Source organism: Poecilia mexicana, unplaced genomic scaffold (assembly GCF_051168715.1).
Source record: "Poecilia mexicana isolate PSO_F unplaced genomic scaffold, ASM5116871v1 scaffold_17, whole genome shotgun sequence".
In the NCBI taxonomy this organism is placed as follows: domain Eukaryota; kingdom Metazoa; phylum Chordata; class Actinopteri; order Cyprinodontiformes; family Poeciliidae; genus Poecilia; species Poecilia mexicana.
In genome coordinates, this window is record NW_028263386.1 from 585,855 (window position 1) to 609,360 (window position 23,506).

General features: G+C 40.9%; 2 long non-coding RNA genes across 2 annotated transcripts; one reads left to right on the plus strand and one right to left on the minus strand.

The window, feature by feature from the left end:
• Positions 1-617: 617 nt before the first annotated feature.
• LOC148154476 (uncharacterized) lies at positions 618-1,901 on the plus strand. Its single transcript, XR_015765831.1, has 2 exons — positions 618-854; positions 982-1,901. It is a non-coding gene; the product is annotated as an uncharacterized LOC148154476 (long non-coding RNA).
• A 15,451-nt stretch (positions 1,902-17,352) lies between these two features.
• On the minus strand, positions 17,353-22,664 carry LOC148154477 (uncharacterized). Its single transcript, XR_015765833.1, has 2 exons — positions 22,526-22,664; positions 17,353-18,776 (listed from the first exon to the last, which is right to left on the minus strand). It is a non-coding gene; the product is annotated as an uncharacterized LOC148154477 (long non-coding RNA).
• Between the last annotated feature and the right edge of the window lie 842 nt (positions 22,665-23,506).

Genomic DNA, 23,506 nt, shown 5'->3' on the forward strand with positions numbered 1-23,506 from the left:
GGCCAGGCAGTTTATATTTAGACATGTTTATTTTTTAAATACATTTATTTTCAGGTATTGATTACTCTGATTTTCATGTTTGTAATGTTTACATGAATTAATTTAGCACATCTGTGCTGTCATAACCAAAGTGTCATTTTGCTTCATGTTGAGTCTCTTTCTATGTTCAGACCATTAAACTAAATAATGAGGCTCATCTTGGAATTTCTATTCCGTTTGGTTTCTAACTAATAATTTGCTAACAGAAAGTCGTTTTGCTGAACATTTTATGTTTGCTGTTTGTCTCTCAAAGATCAGCGACTGACCTTGTAGATGTTTGAGGGTAAATCAGCTCAACCAGAGTTTGGCAGTTAAAACTTTACATTGTGTTACTATATCCCTTAAAGAAGTAGAGATGGTCGCTTGGTGCTGCAGGGTTTTTGTTACTGGTTGTTTTCAGCCACTAAGAGGAGCCACTGAATGTGAGATGATGATAAATCACTCAGTTGACATCTGAAGAAGTTATACTATCACTTCTGACATGATTGTTAAAACTCTGGTTGCAGCTGATCATTTCTGCTATCAATATCCAGTAAAACCAGTAAAACCAGTTCCTGAACATCTGCCCAGCTGCTGGAGCCTCGTCTCCTCTCTGGTGAACTCCACCTCTCCTCTCCACCAGGGGGCGACATGCTCCAGCAGGCGGCGCTCTCCTTGTGCTCTGTGCTCCAGCATCGTGTCAATAAGAAGTGGTGCTGTGAAGAGAACAACAGTCAGACTGAATGTTGAACATCAGCTGCTTTCTCCTGCTGGTTTAAACCTTGTTGGACAGATGGAACATTGGCTGTGGATTATTCTGGCTGCTCTTTTCTCTGGTAAGATACAAAGATCAACATGTTTCCTCCACATGGAGGAGAAGTCTGGAAAGCTGCTGATTGTTCTCCTTTAATCAATCATCTCTATTGATCCATCTCTTCCTCTGCATGTTCTGTTCTTCCCCAGAGTGTAAAGGAGACTCAGTGACGCAGACAGAAAGAGAAGTTGTTGCTGCTGCAGGAGAAACTCGGATTCTGGGATGTACCTTTGAAGCCAGTGGTACAAATTATGCCTTGTTCTGGTATAAACAAGAAGAAAACAGTTTCCCAAAGTACATGTTGAAAGAATATGTGAAGGTACCAGACAAAGCTCCAGAGTTCGACAACAACAGATTTAATGCAGAGATCAACGACAAATCCTTCAACCTGAAGATCCAGGATCTCCGTCCGTCAGACTCTGCTGTGTACTACTGCGCTCTGCAGCCCACAGTGACAGGAAACACCAGAACCCTGTGCAAAAACCTGCAGTACTCCACAGCGGCCACTAGAGGGCCTCGTCACAACATTATGTCCGATCCATCAGATTTAAGGAGGACCCAAGCAGACAGATAATGATAGAATATTTGAATGAAAAGTAAATAAGAAAGAAAACAAAAAAGAAAACCTTAAAACAAGTTTGCGGAAAAGAATCCTGCATGTTCTAATTCTCCCCCTGGTGATTGTAACCATAGACATGAATACATAGACGCCTCATGGAGGGGTTTAGAGGTCATGGAGCGGGTCATAGGTCATGGAGCGGGTCATAGGTCATGGAGCGGGTCATAGGTCATGGAGCGGGTCGGCCCGTTGCTGCGATACGTCACAGCGTCCGCCATATTGAATGTGGAATATGTCCCAGTAAGCTAATACAGGTAAATGGACCGAACTTCACAAAGTGCCGTTCTACAAAGTATTTTAAATTAATTCCTGTCATTGACACATTTTCTCACACATTAATATATTTGGTAATCAGAGAAATGACTAAAGAGAGTTTCTAACTTCTGATGTGATTATTTAATGTTTTGGGGCATTTCTGAATAAAGAGCTCAATGTTTTATTTGGTAGAAATGATTCTGATCATTTTTATATTAACATTGATGAACAGACATTTTTACAGTGTTTAAAGGACATATTTACATAATTCCATAGTTGAATTTGAGAAATGAGTTGATTTATAAATCAGTCATTGTCAAACATTAAACTACATATTTTTCTTACTTTTTTCCAGAGAAAAATATTTATTACAGGACGTCAACTAGCAAAGAGTGAAAATAATTCTAACAGAGTAAATTATTTTTATTTCATTACATAAGCTGCATTAATACACTGATACTTCAGATTGAGATATTTACACAAAGTGAAAGAATAAAACATTTATTTATTATACTAGGAACACTGGTCACAGGCTTCAGTCTGCTGGTCACACTGGGAGAACTCAATGACTTCTGAGACGTCCTGGTTCACAGGCTGAAGCCAAGGATAAAAGAGAAATTATCCAAAAGTGAAACTACATATATGTTTCCTTGACATTCATAAAAAGCCATTTTCAGCATGTTGGGCTCTGACTCGTAGCATCTTTATAGCTAAATACCGACATGGAGAAGCTGAGCTGGAAACAGACTGAAGAACAGCAGCTCCAGCTCTGATCCTGACTTATCTTTCCTCACTAAATCCTCTGGTTTCTAATGAACTTCTCCTCTAACAGCGGTTTCTCATCAGCTCTCATTAGGAAACAGTGTGAAAACGTTAGCTGCTATGCTAACAATCAGCGGTTACTTTGGGCCAATTTAGGAAATATTTCTCGGTTGTTTAGAAGCAAATTTCTGGCTGCAAAGTAATTCTGATCTTTCATCCTTACCTGGTGAAGGTAATCCTAATGAATCCAGTTTGTTTCGTAAATCAGTTGAAACACAGAACAGGACTGAAGGAGCTCCGATCCTCTGCTGCCACATACAAGATGGCGGACGATGTTACGTAGGACTCAGCGCTCAGTGAGGCGTCTAGTATTCATGTCTATGGTGGTAACAACCTCCTCAGCATGTCAGTGTTCTGCTTAGGCCTTGTTAAGAAAATAAATTTAAAATAAGTTTTAAAACTTAACATGTCTTGATTGAAATAGCCTAATTATAGTTTTCAGATTAATAACTTATTCTGGCCTGTTTATGTTGCCTGTAGTTACAGCAGATGGTTTGCTAAAATCTTTTGAACTGCCCTTTGTCTGTGTGGGAAACAATCAGGAGAAGTTCCAGCTTTTCACACTCATCTGTGAAAAGCCATAAAACAGCAGGAGTTCAGGAGAGTCTCTGCTTCCATTTTGTTTAGATAATGGGGACAAAAGGCCTTAGATCGTGACTTGCAGGGAGTTTTAGAGAGGGTCAGAGACAGATCCTGGTTGGATGAGCAAAGATACGCCTCATTGAATATATTAAAGACAAGAATACGTCTTTACTATAAAAGTTTGTACACAGAAGTAACAAATCAGATTTGCTCTTGCAATTCTCCAAAGACGTCTTTCTTTCTTTCTTTCTTTCTTTCTTTCTTTCTTTCTTTCTTTCTTTCTTTCTTTCTTTCTTTCTTTCTTTCTTTCTTTCTTTCTTTCGCACTGCATGCTGGGAGTTGGTGGAGGAGCGTGTGGAGAGAGAGCTGGGAGATTGAGAATTTCTAACTTGTTTGTTCTATGTTTGTTGGGTTTTCTTTAAGTTTTGTTCTTAAAATAGTGTGGTTGTAGAGTTGGGTTGAGTGTAATTGGTTACTTTTCTGTGAGTAACACCGGCATTTTTGCCTTTTTGGCAAAATGCCGGAAATGGATTTGACCAAACTTACGAGACAACATGGTTTGAAGATCTTACCCATTAGTCCCACTATGACAGTAGAGGATTGTAGTTTGGCGGTGGGAGAAGTTGTAGGTTGTAGCAGCATTAAATCTGCTGCTCGGATGAACAGCGCTGTGGTTATTTTTGTTGACAGCGTGGAGAAGGCAAACAAAGTGATTGAGAAAGGCATTATCGTGAATGATGTTTTTTTGTCCGTTTCCCCTTTGAGTACGCCAGCTAAAAAAGTTACGATTGGGAATATACCCATAAGGGTATATTCCCAAAGGTATCCTTAATCTATAAGGGTAGATTATTGGTGGTGAAAGCAAAATATGAATGTTTTAATATTGCGTTTGTAAATGTGTATGCTCCAAATACAAGACGAGAGAGGGGTTTTTTTCTAAATAAACTTGAGGATGTTGTATGTAAATGTGACATGGATGATTTTCTTTTTTTGGGTGGAGACTTTAACTGTACAGAAAACGATCAGTTGGATAGGAATCATTTTGAACCTCATCCAGCTTCGACAACTCTCTTAAAACATTTGATTGATGTGTTTTCTTTGGTTGATGTTTGGAGAGAAATGCACACTCAAAAAAGACAGTATACTTGGACTAGAAATACAGATAATTTCTTTTCTGCAGCGAGGTTGGATAGAATGTATAGTTTTAGACATAATTTTGGAATTTTTAAACATTGTAACATTCATCCTGTAAGTTTTTCAGATCATGCGTTGGTTTCTTGTAGTGTTTTTATTGCCAACATCAAACATAAGTCTGCCTATTGGCATTTTAATGCTGCTTTGTTACTGGACACTAATTTTAAGGAGGCTTTTATTTCTTTTTGGAGAGTGCACAAAACCAGAAAAGAGGATTTTGTATCTTTAAGGCAGTGGTGGGATCATGGGAAGGTTGAAATTAAGGAACTATGTCAACAGTACACTGTCAATGTTTCATCTAGTCTAACCAAGTCTATTAGAGATCTGGAGATTGAAATAGTGGAGTTGCAGGCTTCTGCACAATCCACAGGAGATCGAGGTTGTTTTGAGAACCTCAAGTCAAAAAAAGCTGCTTTGACTGATTTGCTGGGCTCAAGGACACAGGGAGCGCTGGTTCGATGCCGTTTTCAGAAGGTTGCTTTAATGGATGCTCCAACCAAGTTTTTTCTTCTCATTGGAAAAGAAGCAAGGACAGTGCAAGTTCATGCATGGTTTGAAATCAGCTGCGGATGTTCTTTTGACTGCAGACGGTGACATCAGGCGGAGAGCAGCTGATTTCTATGCAGATCTGTATAGCTCTGAATACATTGAGGATGAAGACAGTTTCAACGACTTTTGCAATGATCTTCCAAGAGTTTCTTCGGATTTTGCCAAGGAGCTGGAGGAACCTATAACTCTTGAGGAGATTCATGTTGCACTGCAAAGTATGGAAGGAGGGAAAGCGCCTGGCATCGATGGACTTCCCAGTGAATTTTACAAAGCTTTCTGGTCTGACCTCTGCGTTGACCTGTTGGAGGTTTTTGAGGAGAGTTTTGCTGAAGGATTTCTACCTCAGAGCTGCAGGAGAGCAGTTCTTACGTTGCTGCCAAAGAAAGGTGATCTCCAGGAGATTAAAAACTGGCGACCTGTTTCTCTGTTGTGTACAGACTATAAACTGTTGTCGAAGGTGCTGGCAAACAGACTGAAAGAGGTGATGGATCAAGTTATTCATCAAACACAAACTTATTGTGTCCCTGGCAGATCGATGTTTGATAATATTTCTTTAATTAGAGACATTTTGGACGTCTCCAGATCATTGGGATGTGATGCTGGTTTGGTTTCTTTGGACCAGGAAAAGGCTTTTGACAGAGTTGAGCACAGTTACCTGTGGAAGGTGCTGGATAGGTTTGGTCTCAGCTCTGGATTTATTGCCAAGATTATGGTTCTATATGAAAACATTGAGAGTGTACTGAAAATGAATGGGTGTTTGTGTAAACCTTTTAGAGTCACAAGGGGTGTTCGACAAGGTTGTTCTTTGTCCGGAATGTTATATGCTCTTTCTATTGAACCACTGTTGAAGAAAATCAGGTCACATATTGAGGGACTAGCTTTACCAGGGTGCAATGTATCTTTTTCTTTATCAGCTTATGCTGACGATGTGATTGTTATCATTAAAAATCAAGAAGAAGTGAATAATCTAGGTAGAATTGTTGATCTATTTTCAAAATTATCAGCCGCTCGTGTCAACTGGGCTAAGAGTGAGGCTCTGGCAATAGGAAGTTGGTTTCCTGGACTTCCTCAGCTTCCAGGTAGTTTGAAATGGAAAAGAGGGGGTTTGAAATATCTTGGTGTATATTTGGGGGACGAGGACACAGAAAAAAAGAACTGGGAGGGAGTGATGGAGAAAGTAGAGGGAAGGTTAAAGAAGTGGAGATGGTTGTTACCGCAGATGTCTTATAGAGGGAGGGTGCTCATCATAAATAATTTAATTGCTTCATTATTGTGGCATAAAGTAGCATGTTTAGAACCACCTGTTGGGTTACTTAATAGAATTCAATCTTGTATGCTTAAGTTTTTTTGTGATGACAAACACTGGGTATCTCAGGCAGTGCTCTTCTTACCTAAAGAGGAAGGTGGGCAGGGGTTGGTTCATCTAGAGAGCAGGACTGCCACGTTCAGGTTACAGTTTATTCAGAAATTTCTAATGGGGAGGGAGGAGGATGTTTTTTGGAAACCAATAACAAGCATTGTTTTGAAAAGAATAGGAGGTTTTGATTTAGATGGTTCGTTGTTTTTATTAAACTGCAAACTGCTGTGTTTGTATGAAATGTCAATGTTCTATAAAAGTGTGTTTAGGGCATGGACAATTTTTGAATGGAAAAGACTGGAACCAACTGTGTCTTTGTTTTGGCTTCTAGAAGAACCTTTATTTTTGAGGCACGTTTGGCTTTAGAAGATGAAGTTGGAATGTCAAGAAGATTACTTCATAATAAAGTTCTGAAATTAAGACATCTTGTGGAAACGGCTGGACCAGAACTTCAAAACACAGAGGCGACTGCTTCCCTGCTTGGGATAAAATCGATTCGAGTCATGAAGACTATTTTAGACCGGTGGCTTGGAAAGTTGACACTGGATGAAAAACAGATGCTGGTGGACTGTTATAATGGAGAAGAACTCCCTGATTCTACGGATCCTTTTCCAGAGATGGGACTAAATATTGATTTCTCAGATTTGACGGGTCCTCTTTTGTTCATTCAGAAAAATTTTATTTTTTGCATGTTGAATGGGAATTTTTTTTATAAATTGGTTGTTCAAGGGTTGAATAAGAAACAGTTGAGTGGAAGAACTGATACTGTTTGGAGAGATAAGTTCAAAGTAACAGATAATCAGAAACCAATATGGAGGGTTCTTTATAAGCCCCCCTTGAGTAAGAGGGTAAGTGATTTACAGTGGAGGATTCTGCATGGTGCTGTGAGTGTTAACAGCTTTTTGTCGAAATTTAAAAAAGACATAAATGAATTTTGTCCCTTTTGTGAGGAAATAGAAACTATTTTTCATATGTTTCTTGAGTGTAAACGACTTTTATCATTGTTTTTGTTGTTAGAGGATGTTTTTAAAAAATGTGGTGTCTCTTGGTCTGAAGTAGCTTTTATTTTTGGTGCAGGTTATACAAAAAAGGAAGCCAATAAGTGGAATTTGTTAAATTTTCTTATTGGACAGGCAAAATTTTCAATTTATATTAGCAGGAAGAATAAGTTAAAAGGTGTTATGGGGGAAAAGGTTGACAAGATGTTTATTTTGATGGTGAAAAACAGAGTAAAAGCAGAGTTTATGTTTTTTGCATTGATGAATAACTTAACAGAGTTTTTATCTTTGTGGTGTTTAAATGATGTTGTGTGCTCTGTGGATGATAGAAAGCTAGTCTTTAATTCAATGTTTTTGTGAAAAGTAATCAATGCTGAAATGTATTGTTATTGAAAAATAAATGTGTTGTTAAAAATCAAATCAAATCTTTCTTTCTTTCTTTCTTTCTTTCTTTCTTTCTTTCTTTCTTTCCATTTGTGTCAGGTAAACAGTGGTGCAAAAAGTGGGTATGCAGCGCATGCAATGCATAGGGGCGCAGCACCAGAGGGGGCGCCAAAACCCCGTCTGGTTTTGGCGCCGCACATAATGAGGTAAATCTACCGTGAGTTTCACCCTTCACGTATCCTCGCCTCGGGGGGAAGCGAGCGTATGTTTTCTACGGGGGGGGGCGATTCATGTTTTGGCCTCCACCTGAATAATGTGCAGTTGCGCCACTGCAGGTAAATGAATGTATGTCTCTGTTGTTCTGCAGTTCCTGTTGTAATTTCATGTGTTGTCTTCTATTGGATTAAACTCTGTAACTCTGTGACATCTGCACTCATTGTTGTTTTCTGTGTAGCTACACGCGGCCCGCCGGGAGAACCTGGGATTCGTGAGAAGAAGATCAAGCTAGAGAGTTTCTTAAGATATATTATAACCTACAATCTTCTTCAACAGCCTCTAATGATCCATCATTGGATCCAGGTGTGTTAAACCAGGGGGAGACTGAACCATGCAGGATGCCGGGAACCAGGACCCACTTTGGGGACCCCTGATGTATGTGATGTTTGTTCACTCACTTTGTGTGACACAGCGCCCCCAGAGGTGAGGCATAGCACTGCACCGCCTCACATGAACTTTTCCATGTATTTAAAGAGGTAAGATGTAAAATCAGTGATCCTGGTCATAAAACTTTTGATATTACCAATAATAAAAACACATTTATGGAAAAGTTTTCCTCATCATTGATCAGGGCAAAATGATGATGTCAGCATGTATTTAATTTTTTAGTTACCAGATGAGGTAGAGCCTCTCCTGTAATCCTGACAGTGGATCACTGATGAATGATAATCTGCTGCTTCTTTGCAGCAGGTTATCATTCAGAGGAAAGCTGAGGAGGAGCTGAGAGCTGAAGGGAGGAGCTGATCTGTCCCTGAACTCTAAAGAGACTCAAACCTCTTCATTTCAGTTCAACTCTCCAACATTCACTCTGCTCAACATGCTGTCTCTGCTCATCGCCTCTCTGCTAACAGGTCAGCATTCCTCTGTTTTTAAAAATGTTGAAGTTTAATAAATGTACATTAATTTCCAGAAACTAAAACTAACTGATTTCTCTTCTAGGAGTCAGATGCCAACAACTCACTGCGCTTCAGAATGAAGAGTTTGCTGTAGAAAACAGCAAAGTTACTCTGTCCTACAGTTACTCCAAACCAGCAGTTGGAACTGATTATTTCTTCTGGTATCGACAATATCCTGGAAAACCTCCAGAGTTCCTGATCTCACACACGGGAACAGGAACACAAACATCTCAGCAGCTTCTTGGTTTCTCCTTCAGCGTGAGTGATGATAAAACCCGGATGGATCTGCTGATCTCCTCTGCTGCAGTGACAGACTCTGCTGTGTACTACTGCGCTGTGAGGCCCACAGTGACAGGAAACACCAGGGGCCTGTGCAAAAACCTGCAGTACTCCACAGCAGCCACTAGAGGGCCTCACTCCCTGTTAAAGCACTAAAACCTGCAGTACTCCACAGCAGCCACTAGAGGGCCTCACTCCCTGTTAAACCACTAAAACCTGCAGTACTCCACAGCAGCCACTAGAGGGCCTCACTCCCTGTTAAACCACTAAAACCTGCAGTACTCCACAGCAGCCACTAGAGGGCCTCACTCCCTGTTAAACCACTAAAACCTGCAGTATTCCACAGCAGCCACTAGAGGGCCGCACTCCCTGTTAAACCACTAAAACCTGCAGTACTCCACAGCAGCCACTAGAGGGCCTCACTCCCTGTTAAACCACTAAAACCTGCAGTACTCCACAGCAGCCACTAGAGGGCCTCACTCCCTGTTAATCCTCTGGTTGTTGAGTCTTGGACTGAAGACAACAGAGACATGAAGCAGTAAAGATCAGAGACAGAGCTGCTGAGGAAGCAGAAAACTCTCTGATTGGTCGAGGTGAAGTGGCCCCGCCCACTGACCTTCAGCTCATCCAATGACATCATTTCCTCCTCCTGCTGCAGTGGAAGAACCTTGTTGATCTGCTGTGTGGCTCTAAGGACTCCAAAGACATGTTGCTCTCCCTCGTTTTGCTTCTGTCTTTGGGTGTTGGAGATACTTCAATGCTCAGGCTCCTGAAAAAAATCATATTAATTTAACAACAATACATTGTTATTGCACCTAATAACGTGTAAAACATCTTAGATAAAAGTAGGCAGAAAACTCTCTGATTGGTTGAGTTGAAGTGGCCCCGCCCACTGACCTTAGATAAAAGTAGGGCTGAAACGATTCGAGTACCTGGATTATTAAAATTCCTCAAGGAAAATGTACCTTCCTCGAAGGTTCGTTAATTTATATTTTATTATTTAGCGCACCGTGTTCCGGCCGGGTTATTACGGCGCAGAGCTCTGACTTCCTCCTCTGAGTTGTTGAGGAAAGCTAAGTGTTAGCAGCATAACGTCAAAGCATAAGTTTTCAACTTTTGCCTGGGAGCATTTTATTGATTAATGATAATGTCCAGGTTTTTGTTGATTTTGGGGGGACCAAGATCTTTAAAATAATTGGCACAAAGCCTTTCTCCTCCTGCCTGGCGGTTCAGAGCGAACAGCGGGTTTGACAGACTGAACACTGTGGGCGACAAAGATGTACGACAAGAGACAGACAACAGGTGACATTAAATACACCGGGGGTAATCACGGAACAAGAGACGCCATCAAGACAGGACGGCACAGAGACTCAGAACCAAAAATAAACGCAGAGAAACTCAAATCACTGCACAGTCTGCCCCCAGTGATCAGTTCTGTCTGCCTCCATTTCACATTTTTCAGAGCGTCGGGTCCGAAAAGGACAATAGGAGAGACAGAGGGACTCGCTGTGGTTTGGTCGCACCTTGCTGCTGCTCAGAGTCAAGATCTGCAGAACAAATGAACCAACCAGTTTTTTACTCTTGTAGACAAAACAAAAATAAAAAGCATCATTTTAAAGTTATTCATCACTGAAGCAACAATATAGTGATTTGAACATTACAAAACACAAAAATGATAAAGAAAAGCATCAACGATCTGAGAATGGTTTCCAGCACTGATCTGGGATTTTAAATCCAAGAATTCATTGACCCACGTTCAGTTTTTGGAGTTGAGGCGTGTGACTGCGTGAACATGTGACATCATGTAAAATGGCTGAGCTGCAGGAAGTCGTTCTGCTGTTAAACTGCAGTGAGCTGCTCTGCTATCAATCAGTACTTGCTGCGCTGCTGCTCTGATGCTTTTATACCTGAACCCGGGACTGAGTGGCAAAAAATGTAGAAGACAATTCAACTGCTAGGCACTGTTCAACCTAAAGAGGGCAGCACCGAGACGCACAAGGGCAAAATATTCAAGAACTAAACACATTTTCACAAAAGTGTCCAAATTTTCACAGAAACATAAAGCCAGAATCCAAAATAAACTGTTCAGTTGATCAAAAGTTGATTTTGGGGTTGGATGCACTGTCTGGGCTGAGATAAATGACATTAGAACAATGAAAAGAAATTCTGATTGTGAATTACATTGTTTTTGCATCGTTGATGCTTAAATTTCAAATGGAGCGAAGTGTAGAGCGAGCCAGGGCCCAGGTTGTCAACAAATCAGACTTTATTTAAATAGGAAGTTTGATCCCTGATGGTAAACATGTCGGTTTTACTGGGATTTTTATTTTCCTCTTTCCTCATTAAACTATATAAAAGAAAGAAGGTGATAGATATGATCCAATCAGACAGGACACATTTAATCGCAGATATTATCTTGGTTTAACTTTTATATGAAAACTATTCTGACAAACCAGCATCTTTCAATTTTCATCACTGTCCTGAACATCTGTCCAGCTGCTGGTGAACTCCACCTCTCCTCTCCACCAGGGGGCGACATGCTCCAGCAGGCGGCGCTCTCCTTGTGCTCTGTGCTCCAGCATCGTGTCAATAAGAAGTGGTGCTGTGAAGAGAACAACAGTCAGACTGAATGTTGAACATCAGCTGCTTTCTCCTGCTGGTTTAAACCTTGTTGGACAGATGGAACATTGGCTGTGGATTATTCTGGCTGCTCTTTTCTCTGGTAAGATACAAAGATCAACATGTTTCCTCCACATGGAGGAGAAGTCTGGAAAGCTGCTGATTGTTCTCCTTTAATCAATCATCTCTATTGATCCATCTCTTCCTCTGCATGTTCTGTTCTTCCCCAGAGTGTAAAGGAGACTCAGTGACGCAGACAGAAAGAGAAGTTGTTGCTGCTGCAGGAGAAACTCGGATTCTGGGATGTAATTATGACAGCAGTCGAACAGATGACACTTTGATCTGGTATAAAAAGGAAGAAAACAGTTTCCCAAAGTACATCCTCAAGCAATACTTCAAAACCAGAGACAAAGCTCCAGAGTTCAGCAACAACAGATTCAATGCAGAGATCAACGACAAATCCTTCAACCTGAAGATCCAGGATCTCCGTCCGTCAGACTCTGCTGTGTACTACTGTGCTCTGCAGCCCACAGTGACAGGAAACACCAGGAGCCTCATACATAAAGCTGCGTGCGCACAAAAAAAGTGCGTTCCCATATTTTACGCACAAGTCGGCATGTATAAAAATTGACTTTGTGTCAAAGTTTGCGTAAATATCTGTACATGTTTTCACTGGCGTGAAAATGTGCAGCAGCCACACAAACATTTTCTGTGAACAATATTTAACCACAAAGCATCAAAACTCACATAAATACACTGAAGTCTGACCACATTCAGCTATTTAGACCAAGAAGCATCAAACTGATGTTTTTCATGATTTTAATATTTTATTGTTTGATTGTAAACGATGAAACTGAACCCCATTCATCCCCAGACAATAAAATAACACGATCACAAAATAAAGAAAATAAAAATAAAAGGCTGTGAAAACCTCACTAGAATGTAAACAACACTTTTCCTCAGTTTTTGTCTCATAAAGATGTAACGCATCGGTCTGTGAACCGAAGCGCATGAAATGCATCTATGGGCTCATTTAATTCCCACTAAAGAAGAAAACAGGGTTGGATCAGCAGATTAACTCCAACAGGTTTGATTATTCAAGGTGATCCAGGTGTGGAGACAATCCCATATATCAGTAGCTGCATCCAGGTGAGCCGTAAATGTGGAGCTTTGGCTCTGATGGAGAACAAAGGAAGGATTCAGAGGGAGGATTGATCAGAGATCATATTGATCTGATGGTTTATTAGTGTTTAGATTCATCCAGACCGATCACCCTGGATCTCTGAGCAGAACTTAAAGAAGGAGCCGAGCGGTACCGGTACCGGTCCAGCTGCAGCCATCCTTCAGTAAAGCTTTGTGAAAGCGCCTTATGGACATAAAGCAACTTTATTCTGTAAATGTACGACTTATATACATGATTCTACTATTTAATAAACGTCCACATTCCACTCAGAGACCCTCTGACTCTCTGTCTGTCTTTAAATCCCGGCTGAACGTTTTGCTGCTGTTCACACAGGCATTTACAGGATCTCTTTATTTTTACATTTGGATTTTATTTTTCTTTAAAATGTAGTTTTATTTTTGTGCCCTCAAAGCACCTTTTAAATAAAATATATAATTATTATTATAAATACTCATACTGCTTCAAACAAGGACGTTGCCATGGTTACTGCTTCAGTGGTGACAGACTTCCGGGTATTTATACTAATTTACATTAATATGTATTTATGGAGGCAACAGGCGACCAGCAGCTGCTCTACTGACCGCAAATTAGGATTTATAAAGGAAAGATGCGCACAGCTTTATGCATCCCATGTTTTTTGTGCGCCGCACGTTTCTAAATTTTTCCATACGCTAAGTTTTAGTGTGAAAACTGCGCAGTCATTTTTGGTTGAAGCTCCTGAACTCTGCACAAAAACCTGCAGTACTCCACAGCAGCCACTAGAGGGCCTCACTCCCTGCTCTACCTCTATTGTTCAGCATAACTCAGTCTTAAACAAAATAATCAGCATTATTTGACTATATTTCAGTTTAGAGCAGTTTATTTCCTACATAAACCATTTATAAGAATAGAATCAGCCAAAGAGAAACAGTGATGAAAATCTGCCGGGATAAACTGGATTCAAAGGGACGACAGGACAGGGTTTCCACCTTTCGCCCACCACGGCGCGTCGCCCGACTTGTCCGCTGCAGTGATAGACATTATTTTATGGCGGTGTTTTCTGTTTTTAAAAATTCATCCATAGAGCAATCGTTCATGCACAGAGGTCGGTTAGAGTACCCAAAACTGTACTCCAATCAGAGTGGCATACCTTAAACACGTTTAATTAAGCAAGAGTAAAAAGTATTTGGTAAACTACTCAAGTACTGAGTAACTGATCATAACACCTGATTTCATATTTAAAATGTGCCCTCAGCCAAAAGTATAAAAGTTATGTGAACATTCTGGTATTTTAGTCATTGTTTTTTGAAACAAAACAAAACAATATTTCATCATTTGATATAATAAGTGAGCCAAAAAGCCACTTGTGTCTCCAGATTCAGGTTGCAGATCCCTGCAGATGGAAAATGTCCTATCTCAATATAGCAGCTAAAAGTGCAGCACTCAAACATTTAATTCATTGTTAAAGCAAAATTGTGAAGGTTAAAACAAAAAGTGATCAACCACTCAGCATTAACATAAGACATTTATTTAGTATAACTCCTTACGTGCCCCATTGGCCCCCATCTAGATCCGCCCCTGAACACTGAATTCATAAAATGTCAACATTTCAAAATAAAACATGCAGAAAGCCCCAACAAACCTTTAAAAGTAGGAAGAATTGATGTATTTACTGTTAATCTATTTGTATTTGTTCTTTAAATGATCATTTTTATTTTGGCTGATAAATAACCAATATCGTCGGTAACACTTTATTTGAAGGGGGGTGAATAAGACTGTCATGACACTGTAATAAACATGTCATAACACCATCATGAACATGAATAATCCTTCATGAATATTTATGACTGTTGTCATAAAGCGTCATTCGGTAAATTATGACACTTTTAATACAAAGTTGACATTATTCAAAATGTCTTTGTTATGACAACTTGACATTAACCAATAAATCATTACTGATATAAATTTGTTATAAAAGTATTACTGATTGTACTTTAAAAATGAGGTAACTTTATGTTATTAAAGGTAAAATTTAAACAGTGATGATTTCCTGGTTAATGTCAAGTTGTCATAAAGACATTTTACATTTATCCACAAATGTAAAAATTATGAAGTAGTTGGTTAAAACTTTTACTTAGAAATTGCTGAATTAGATTTTGGTGACATTTTCTAATTAATCACATTAACTGGTTAGTTTTTATGGTATTTTTCGATATTGCTGATGTAATGTATGATTTGGGCTGACAGCATCGTGGAGTTTAAACGGTCTCTGTGTCAGAGTGCAGCAGGTGAATCGGATCAGCAGAACAAAGATGGCCGACCCATTTCAAAATGTTCTGTATCAACAACCAGGTCCTTCTCTTTCAATAAAAAACTTTATCAGTAGGTTTATGTTGTTTGTTTTAAAAAAAATTAAACGCATCATATTTCCACCAGAAAGCAGCTGAAGCTGTGAGGAAGAGGAGGAAGAGGAGGAGCTGATCTGTTCCTGAACTCAGAGACTCAAACTTCCTCCTTCAGTTCAGTTCAACTCTCCAACATTAACTCTGCTCAACATGGACTATTATGGTCTGTCTCTGCTGGTCGCCTCTGTGCTAACAGGTCAGATTAACTTTGATTTCACTGAAATAATGATCAAAATTTAAAACCTGAGCCACTCAGGAAAACGTCTCTTCCTTCAGGTGTGAACTGTAAAGACCTTGTTCCAGTTCAGAAGGAAGAGTCCAGTGTGGAGGGGAGAACCGTTTCTCTGTCCCACCCTAAAGACTCATCTGGGAGGTATTTCTTCTGGTACCGACAGCATCAGGGAAAATCACCAGAGTTTCTCATTTCTCACTCGCCTTCAGGAGAAGTAGGGATGCAAGGAACCACTGGACTGAAGATCCAAGTAGACAAAAGTGAAATAAAGCTGCTGATCTCCTCTGCTGCAGTGACAGACTCTGCTGTGTACTACTGCGCTCTGCAGCCCACAGTGACAGGAAACACCAGAACCCTGTACAAAAACCTGCAGTACTCCACAGCAGCCACTAGAGGGCCTCACTCCCTGTTAAACCACTAAAACCTGCAGTTTTCCACAGCAGCCACTAGAGGGCCTCAATCCCTGTTAAACCACTAAAACCTGCAGTACTCCACAGCAGCCACTAGAGGGCCTCACTCCCTGTTAAACCACTAAAACCTGCAGTACTCCACAGCAGCCACGAGAGGGCCTCACTCCCTGTTAAACCACTAAAACCTGCAGTACTCCACAGCAGCCACTAGAGGGCCTCACTCCCTGTTAAACCACTAAAACCTGCAGTACTCCACAGCAGCCACTAGAGGGCCTCACTCCCTGTTAATCCTCTGGTTGTTGAGTCTTTGGACTGAAGACAACAGAGACATGAAGCAGTAAAGATCAGAGACAGAGCTGCTGAGGAAGCAGAAAACTCTCTGATTGGTCGAGGTGAAGTGGCCCCGCCCACTGACCTTCAGCTCATCCAATGACATCATTTCCTCCTCCTGCTGCAGTGGAAGAACCTTGTTGATCTGCTGTGTGGCTCTAAGGACTCCAAAGACATGTTGCTCTCCCTCGTTTTGCTTCTGTCTCTCAGTAGAGGTGAGTTTTAGATCAGGGATTCTAGTTCAGGTCCAGCTGCTGCATTAACACAGATACAGACTGAATTTCACTGCTTTCTGTTTTCTCTTCTCTGATTGAATGAAAATCAACTTTTCATCATCCTGGAAGTTGAACTGACATTTCTACAGTTGATGATGTTCGTCTAATGGCTTCATTTTCTCCACTTTTTCCAGGACTGGCTGCTGCAGACATAATCTCTGCTGTTAGACATGAAGTCAGAGGGACAGAAGGACAATCTGTCTCACTCAGCTGTAACTACGAGACAATATCTGACTATGCTGACCTTCACTGGTACAAACATCCTTCTGACCTTCAGGCTCCTCAGTTTCTACTCTTAAAAAAATGGAAAAGGAGGCTCAGCTGATTTCAACCTTGATCAAAAACGATTCAAATCCCAAACATCATCTTCGTCCACTGAGCTGACCATCAGAGAGCTAACCCTGGCAGACACAGCTCTCTACTACTGCGCTCTGGAAACACAGTGATACAAAGTGGAGAAGAGGCTGTACAAAAACCTGAACACAGATATCTGACTCCTCTTCAAAGAGGAGGGAAGTGGTATTCACAGCTCAGCTTCATATCAGATGGATTCTGATCATTCCTGCCTGATCAGAGTCTCTGTGGTTGCAGCTGCCAGACAAGCAAGTCTAATTACTTCAAAAAATGTTGATCTACTGGGATTTTCACACACAACCACCTGTGGTTAACAGAAACCTCTCTACCTTCCGACCATTTTTATCTTCACCTTCTTCACTTACGTCTTCCTCATTCTCACCTCATTTCATTCTGCTACAGGAAGGACAGACAAAATAAAGCAATACAGCTTTAGCTTAGTTTGCTTATTCCTGTTGGTAGTTGGATTAGGATCGATCGATGTCTTAAAATTCATGGAGCTCCTGCAGCATGCATGAAAACTCAAGGTTCTGGTCATTTTTATTTTGATAACTTTTGATAACTTGGCAGGTTTACCAAGTTTGAAGTCATTAGCTCAGAACAGCTTGGAGCTCGACAAAGTGGAACATTTATGAAACAACACTGGGTTTAAGGCAAGGCATTTACCTCCAAGAGACATTTTTCATGGAGGTTCCATCTATGTACCAGCTTCAGCTCTAGGATTTACCAGTTGGCCTGTTTCACATTAGGGGGCGTTGTAGAGTCAGTTGGCCATGCCTATTTTGAATTCTATTAAAATGCAAAAATTTCAGTTGGGGGAAATTTTTGGGTTAAAGTTTGAGTTTCGCTTTGTGTTGAGGCTTCCAAATTAGCGTTTCTTTTGTGCAAAGAAAAATAAACAGTTGAATTAAAATAGGCCTTCGCAGCACTTTCACTGTTCTGGTCTAAATATTAATACAACTTAAAGCTACGCACAATTTATAAAAATAGTTAGAAAAAACTGATATTGCATCTAGTGGTAGCAAGATATGGTACTGCACAATGCCAGTGTTGTAGAAATTGCAAAGATGAGAGATAAGAGTGGTGCAGATGTTTGGACATCTGCACCACTCTTAGTGCTTCATTGCTGGTTGTGGATGATGTGCAGTCTGACTGCAGTTGGGATGAATGTAACTTTCTTTCCTGCACCGTTGGTGGATCAGTCTGCTGCTGAAGGCCCCACAGCCTCATACAGGGTGAGAAGAGTTGATCACAACTGCCTTCAGTTTAGCTAACGTCTTTTTCTCACCCGCCGCCTCAATGGAGTCCAGAGAGCAGTTCAGACTGAGCCAGCTTCCAAGCCCAGCAGATTATAGAGGATCACTGAAGCCATCAGAGTCATAGAAAGTCCTGAACACAACAAATGTCCTCAGCAGGTAGAGAAGACAAGACATCTGTGTTATGTGAGCATTCCAGTTTGTTATTGGGCTGTTCACCCAGATGCTTACTGGTACAATCTGAGAAGCTCCTGGAATCAGTCACCTTGTCTTGCTGACATTGATGTGCAGATGGTTCAGTTCACACCAAGCAGCGAAGACGGAGATAACCTCTCCTGACACACGTCCAACAATGACTGCGTCATCTGAAAACTTCTGGAAGTGGCAGATATCCAAGCTGTTGCTAAAGTCTGATGTGTAAAGTGTGAAAAGGAAAGGAGAGAGCACTGAACCCTGTGGATTCCCCATGCAGCAGTCTACCACATGAGACAGTCGCAGAGCCTCTCATCCTGTTAGTGAGGAAGTCTGTGGTCCAGGCTGCCAGGTGGCAGCTGACCCCAGTTCCCTCCAGCTTCTCCTGGAGCAGTGAAGGCTGGGTTGTGTTGAAAGCTCCTACAGTCTTCCCTTTGCCCTCCAGATGCAGCAGTGGCTGGTGCAGCAGGTCAACGCCAGCATCAACCACACCAGAGCCTGTAGAGGAATATAACTATATTAATAGTTAAAAATCATGTTGTTGGTTGATTCACATTAAGATATGTTCTGACCGAAAAGAAATGTACTGTGTCAAATGGACTGGGCCAACCTGACCTAGAAGTCAGGAAGGATTTCAGGTTGGAGAGATTTGGAATAACAATCGCTAGAGAGGGAAAGTTAAGCTGCTGTGCAAGAAACTTCTGGTAAAAGTCTTTCCCTGTTTGCGTGCGAGAGAGTCGGCCAGGAATGGGAAAGAATCTCTGTTTGGACAGATAAGGAACCAACAACTTGACTAATTGTCCTTCTGATGAAGTCAAATCCCTTTTCTCAGAACTTCCAACACACATCCAGTGTAAGACGGAGCCAGAATTGCTACGCAAGCGAATTTCGGTAACGCCATTGGTCAAAGCTTCCCAAATACACAACAGTAGGGCTGGAACTTTATAAAAACTGATGTCAGAAGTAAGAGGCAAGACATTTTGGATTTCTGAGACGATGAAAATGAGATGTGTGAATCCGCAGATGTGCATTAAATATCTTCCTGTTTATCTATGAGCAGAGAGAATGGAGTTTGGTTATCATTTCTTTATTTATGTATTCCATGAGTTTAGCACCTTTAAATTCCTCCAAAAGCCCCGATGGACTGCTGGGGAGCCATCACATGTTCACCAGGAGATGGGCACAAACACAGAGTTAATGCAGAGGTTCCTGAATGGTTACTAGGATTCTTTTAGTTCAGTCACTTACAAGGAATTTATGTAAACTTTACATCTTTTCCATCTACAGTGGCTCATCTGTCCTCATATGGTCACTGATATCTGTGATCTGTGTATAATTGTTAATCCAACCTGCTGTCAGTGAGCATCAATACTCAGTGAGTTGTTGTTTTACTCAGTGCATTGTGGGGCATGCCCACTGGGTGATCAGACAAAATGAGCAACAGCTGGACAATAAAAGCCCCCCCCCAAAATATTACCAGTTTAAAAGCCTCAGATGTCTCATGTTATGTGGAGCCGTTGGCATGTTGGATGCAGGACGTCCAGCAGAGCAGCAGCTGCACGGCTCAGTGTCCGTTTCCAGCAGTCTGGCTCTACTGCAGATCGCCACATCGGCTCGTCCGTCTGAGGATCGGCTCAGACCAGCGACACACAGCTGATGAGACTATTGGTCTGCACAACAGACGCATCAAACCTCAGACTGTCTGTTACTGCCCACAAGAAGCCAACTGGGTCAGAATCAAACTCCTTAACCTGACCCCTATCAACAGGAAATCTTGGAAACAGGAAATCTGACAAAAGATTAGATTGGGCCCCCGCCCCATCCCACGCAGCTGCTGTTACAATTTTTTGAGTCTGTCTGACCCATAAAAAGCATCACAGTTTTAAAGGCCTGCATCTGCCTTGCATTCTTTGATCCAATACTGATAATTAGCACAATATTTACTGCTCATGAATTTAACATCCAACAGTCCAGATCCAGTATGGAAGTAGGTTGCTTAAATTTGTTCTATTAGTTTTAGATACTGAATGTCTCCCCATGAGCAACAGTCAAAAGCAACGTGCAAAATACACATAAAGCAATCCAGACTTCTCAACAATGCTGCCACTGACTGGTTGTTTCTAGCACTGGGAGAAGGCAGAGGAAATAGATTTTTCACAGATTACCTCTCATACCAAACTGTCACAACATAATGACAGTTTTAAAAAATATGAGAAAAAAAATGTATATAAAAGTTACATACTGCAGCTTTAGTTTCACTCAGGAGAAAACAGGTCAGGAGGGACGTGGGTTAGAGCTGCTGCTGACTGACTCACCTGTTGTAAACAGTGACATCAGTAAAGCGTTACTGATCACTTTTTTCAGTAATGAGTAATCTAACGCGTTGCTATTTCAAATCAAGTAGCCAGACTACAGTTACTTATCAAAATCATTTTTATGACTTTCTTCTTTTGGAAATTAATTGTATTTCCTCTACGTATCTTGTCGAGGGACCGACGTCTCTATGCGACAGTATCAGCAGCGACAGAAATGTAAACAATGGAGAGAGGAGGGAGATGACCATTTTGTTGGTCAAAAAACAGGAACTATTTTGAGTTTCTGTTGCCAAATCCAATTATTATAAGCGGCTTTGCGCTTGTTTCTTTTTTTTTAAATCACTTGCAAACTTATTGAGTTGCAGGTTGCGCCTTTTTGGGCTCGTTTTTGAACGTAAAGTTGCTCATTTGGGCTTGGAAATAAGCAGAGACTCATAAGAAATCCCAGAATTTGTCTGATATCCAGTTAGTTTTAGTCCATTTCCCGAATGATCCGTCCCGCTGTGTCTTTGTTGATGTTAAAATATTACCTGTGAATAAGCTTCGTGTTGCACTCCAGAAAATTGCAAACATGGAGACTATGAGCAGGGCAATAAACGTGAAAACAGCCACAAATGAACGAGTCCGTAAAGTTGTGCAACTAAACGCCATTATAATTATTAATATTAAGATAAGTGTCACAAATCTGTGCAGCCACCTGAGCTGTGGAGCCGCAGGAGGAGCTCTGTGTGCTGTGACTCCAAACACAGGGCCGTAACCTGTAAGCTGGGGGGCCTTTAAAATCCTTCTTAGAGTTTTCTAGACAATAGTGGAACACAAAAACACAAATTACAAACTTTTTTTTACTGGTGTAACGATTAAAAATCTCCTCTTCAGTTCAACCAAGTGGAGACACATAGTTGATGTTATAAAATAACTTACAATTAAGTTTTGGAAAAGCTCAATGTAATTTTCACAGGTAGCAGAGAGTTGTTGTTAGCAGCTGCTGGAAGTAACTAAAAAAGTTACTTTTAATGTAACTTAGTTACTTTCCAAACCAAGTAGTCAGTAATCTGATTAAAGTTACTTTTTCAAAGTAACTTTGCCATCACTGGTTGTAAAATGGTAAAAGGTAAAAGGAACAAGTTAAATGTATGAATATGTTGGTAATTTTTTTCCTGAATTCATCAAATGGTAGTGAAATGGAGGTAAACAGTAGTTTGTAGCTAAGCTAATTATGCTAAATGGTTGATAATCTCACACAGTCTACCCACCTCTCTTGGAGATAAACTGGATTATAAATTAACACTCTTGCCTTTTTGTCTCTCTATTTTTTTAAAAGTTTATAACTTTTCTTAGCAGCAGAGTAACTGCCACAGTCATTTGTGTTTCCTACTGGTTGCTGCTAACAGCGTCACTCTGAAGCTCCAACAGGAACGAACCATTTAACGCAGACGGGGGTTCAGGGCAAATATGGATGTGAGTTTTTTGGTCTGGGAGTGGGGACATTACATTTTTACTGCTAAAGACAATCTTTGAAAATTCAATATGATTAATTTTGTTATTGATAGGGACCTGTGTTTTTTTTTTTTTTAATTTCTATGAACAAAAAATAAATACTTAAACTGTGCAGGGGCCCCTGCTGGTCAGGGCCCCTAGACTTGTCATCACTCCCCCCCTATACCGCCCCTGGCTATCAGGTTCAAAGGACTGTCGATCCACTAAAAATGGCCAAACCTCAATGATATCAATGGTGATTTGAAGATCAGTACTGAAAATATAGTTCATGTTTCTCTATATATTCCGTAACTCAAATGTTCATAAAACTCTTATATTTGACATGGGGCTTTATATTTTTGTTCAGTGTATTTTTATTTTTTCAAATTAATTAAAATCTATGAAACTCAAAACTGGCCATCTTTGAAATGTTTCTACAAATTATATGGAGATCACCTGTGGTAAATTCAGCTGATTATGAGCTGGAGCCTCGTCCTGGTGAACTCCTCTCCTCTCCACCAGGGGGCGACATGCTCCAGCAGGCGGCGCTCTCCTTGTGCTCTGTGCTCCAGCATCGTGTCAATAAGAAGTGGTGCTGTGAAGAGAACAACAGTCAGACTGAATGTTGAACATCAGCTGCTTTCTCCTGCTGGTTTAAACCTTGTTGGACAGATGGAACATTGGCTGTGGATTATTCTGGCTGCTCTTTTCTCTGGTAAGATACAAAGATCAACATGTTTCCTCCACATGGAGGAGAAGTCTGGAAAGCTGCTGATTGTTCTCCTTTAATCAATCATCTCTATTGATCCATCTCTTCCTCTGCATGTTCTGTTCTTCCCCAGAGTGTAAAGGAGACTCAGTGACGCAGACAGAAAGAGAAGTTGTTGCTGCTGCAGGAAGCTCAGTGACTCTGGGATGTACCTATCAGACCAGCTATGCTGCTACATTGTTCTGGTACAAGCTAGAAGTAAATAGTTATCCAGAGTACATGCTGAAGCGATTCTCAGCAGGAGGAGATAATGCTCCAGGATTCAAGAAAGATAAATTTGATGCTCAGCACGAGAAAACTTCGTTTAACCTGACGATCCAGGATCTCCGTCCCTCAGACTCTGCTGTGTACTACTGCGCTCTGCAGCCCACAGTGACAGGAAACACCAGAAAACCTGCACAAAAACCTGCAGTTCTCCACAGCGGCCACTAGAGGGCCTCACTCCCTGTTAAACCACTAAAACCTGCAGTTCTCCACAGCGGCCACTAGAGGGCCTCACTCCCTGTTAAACCTTTACATTCAGGATTAAGTCAGATTTTCTATGTGGGGATAAAAATGTGAGTGAGAGAGAAAATGATTTCTCTGGGATTAAATCCTGTTCAGTTCTTCTTTAAAGCTTCAGAATTAGAATGAATTTGTTCCCATCGCCAGTGAACACATTCACCCGC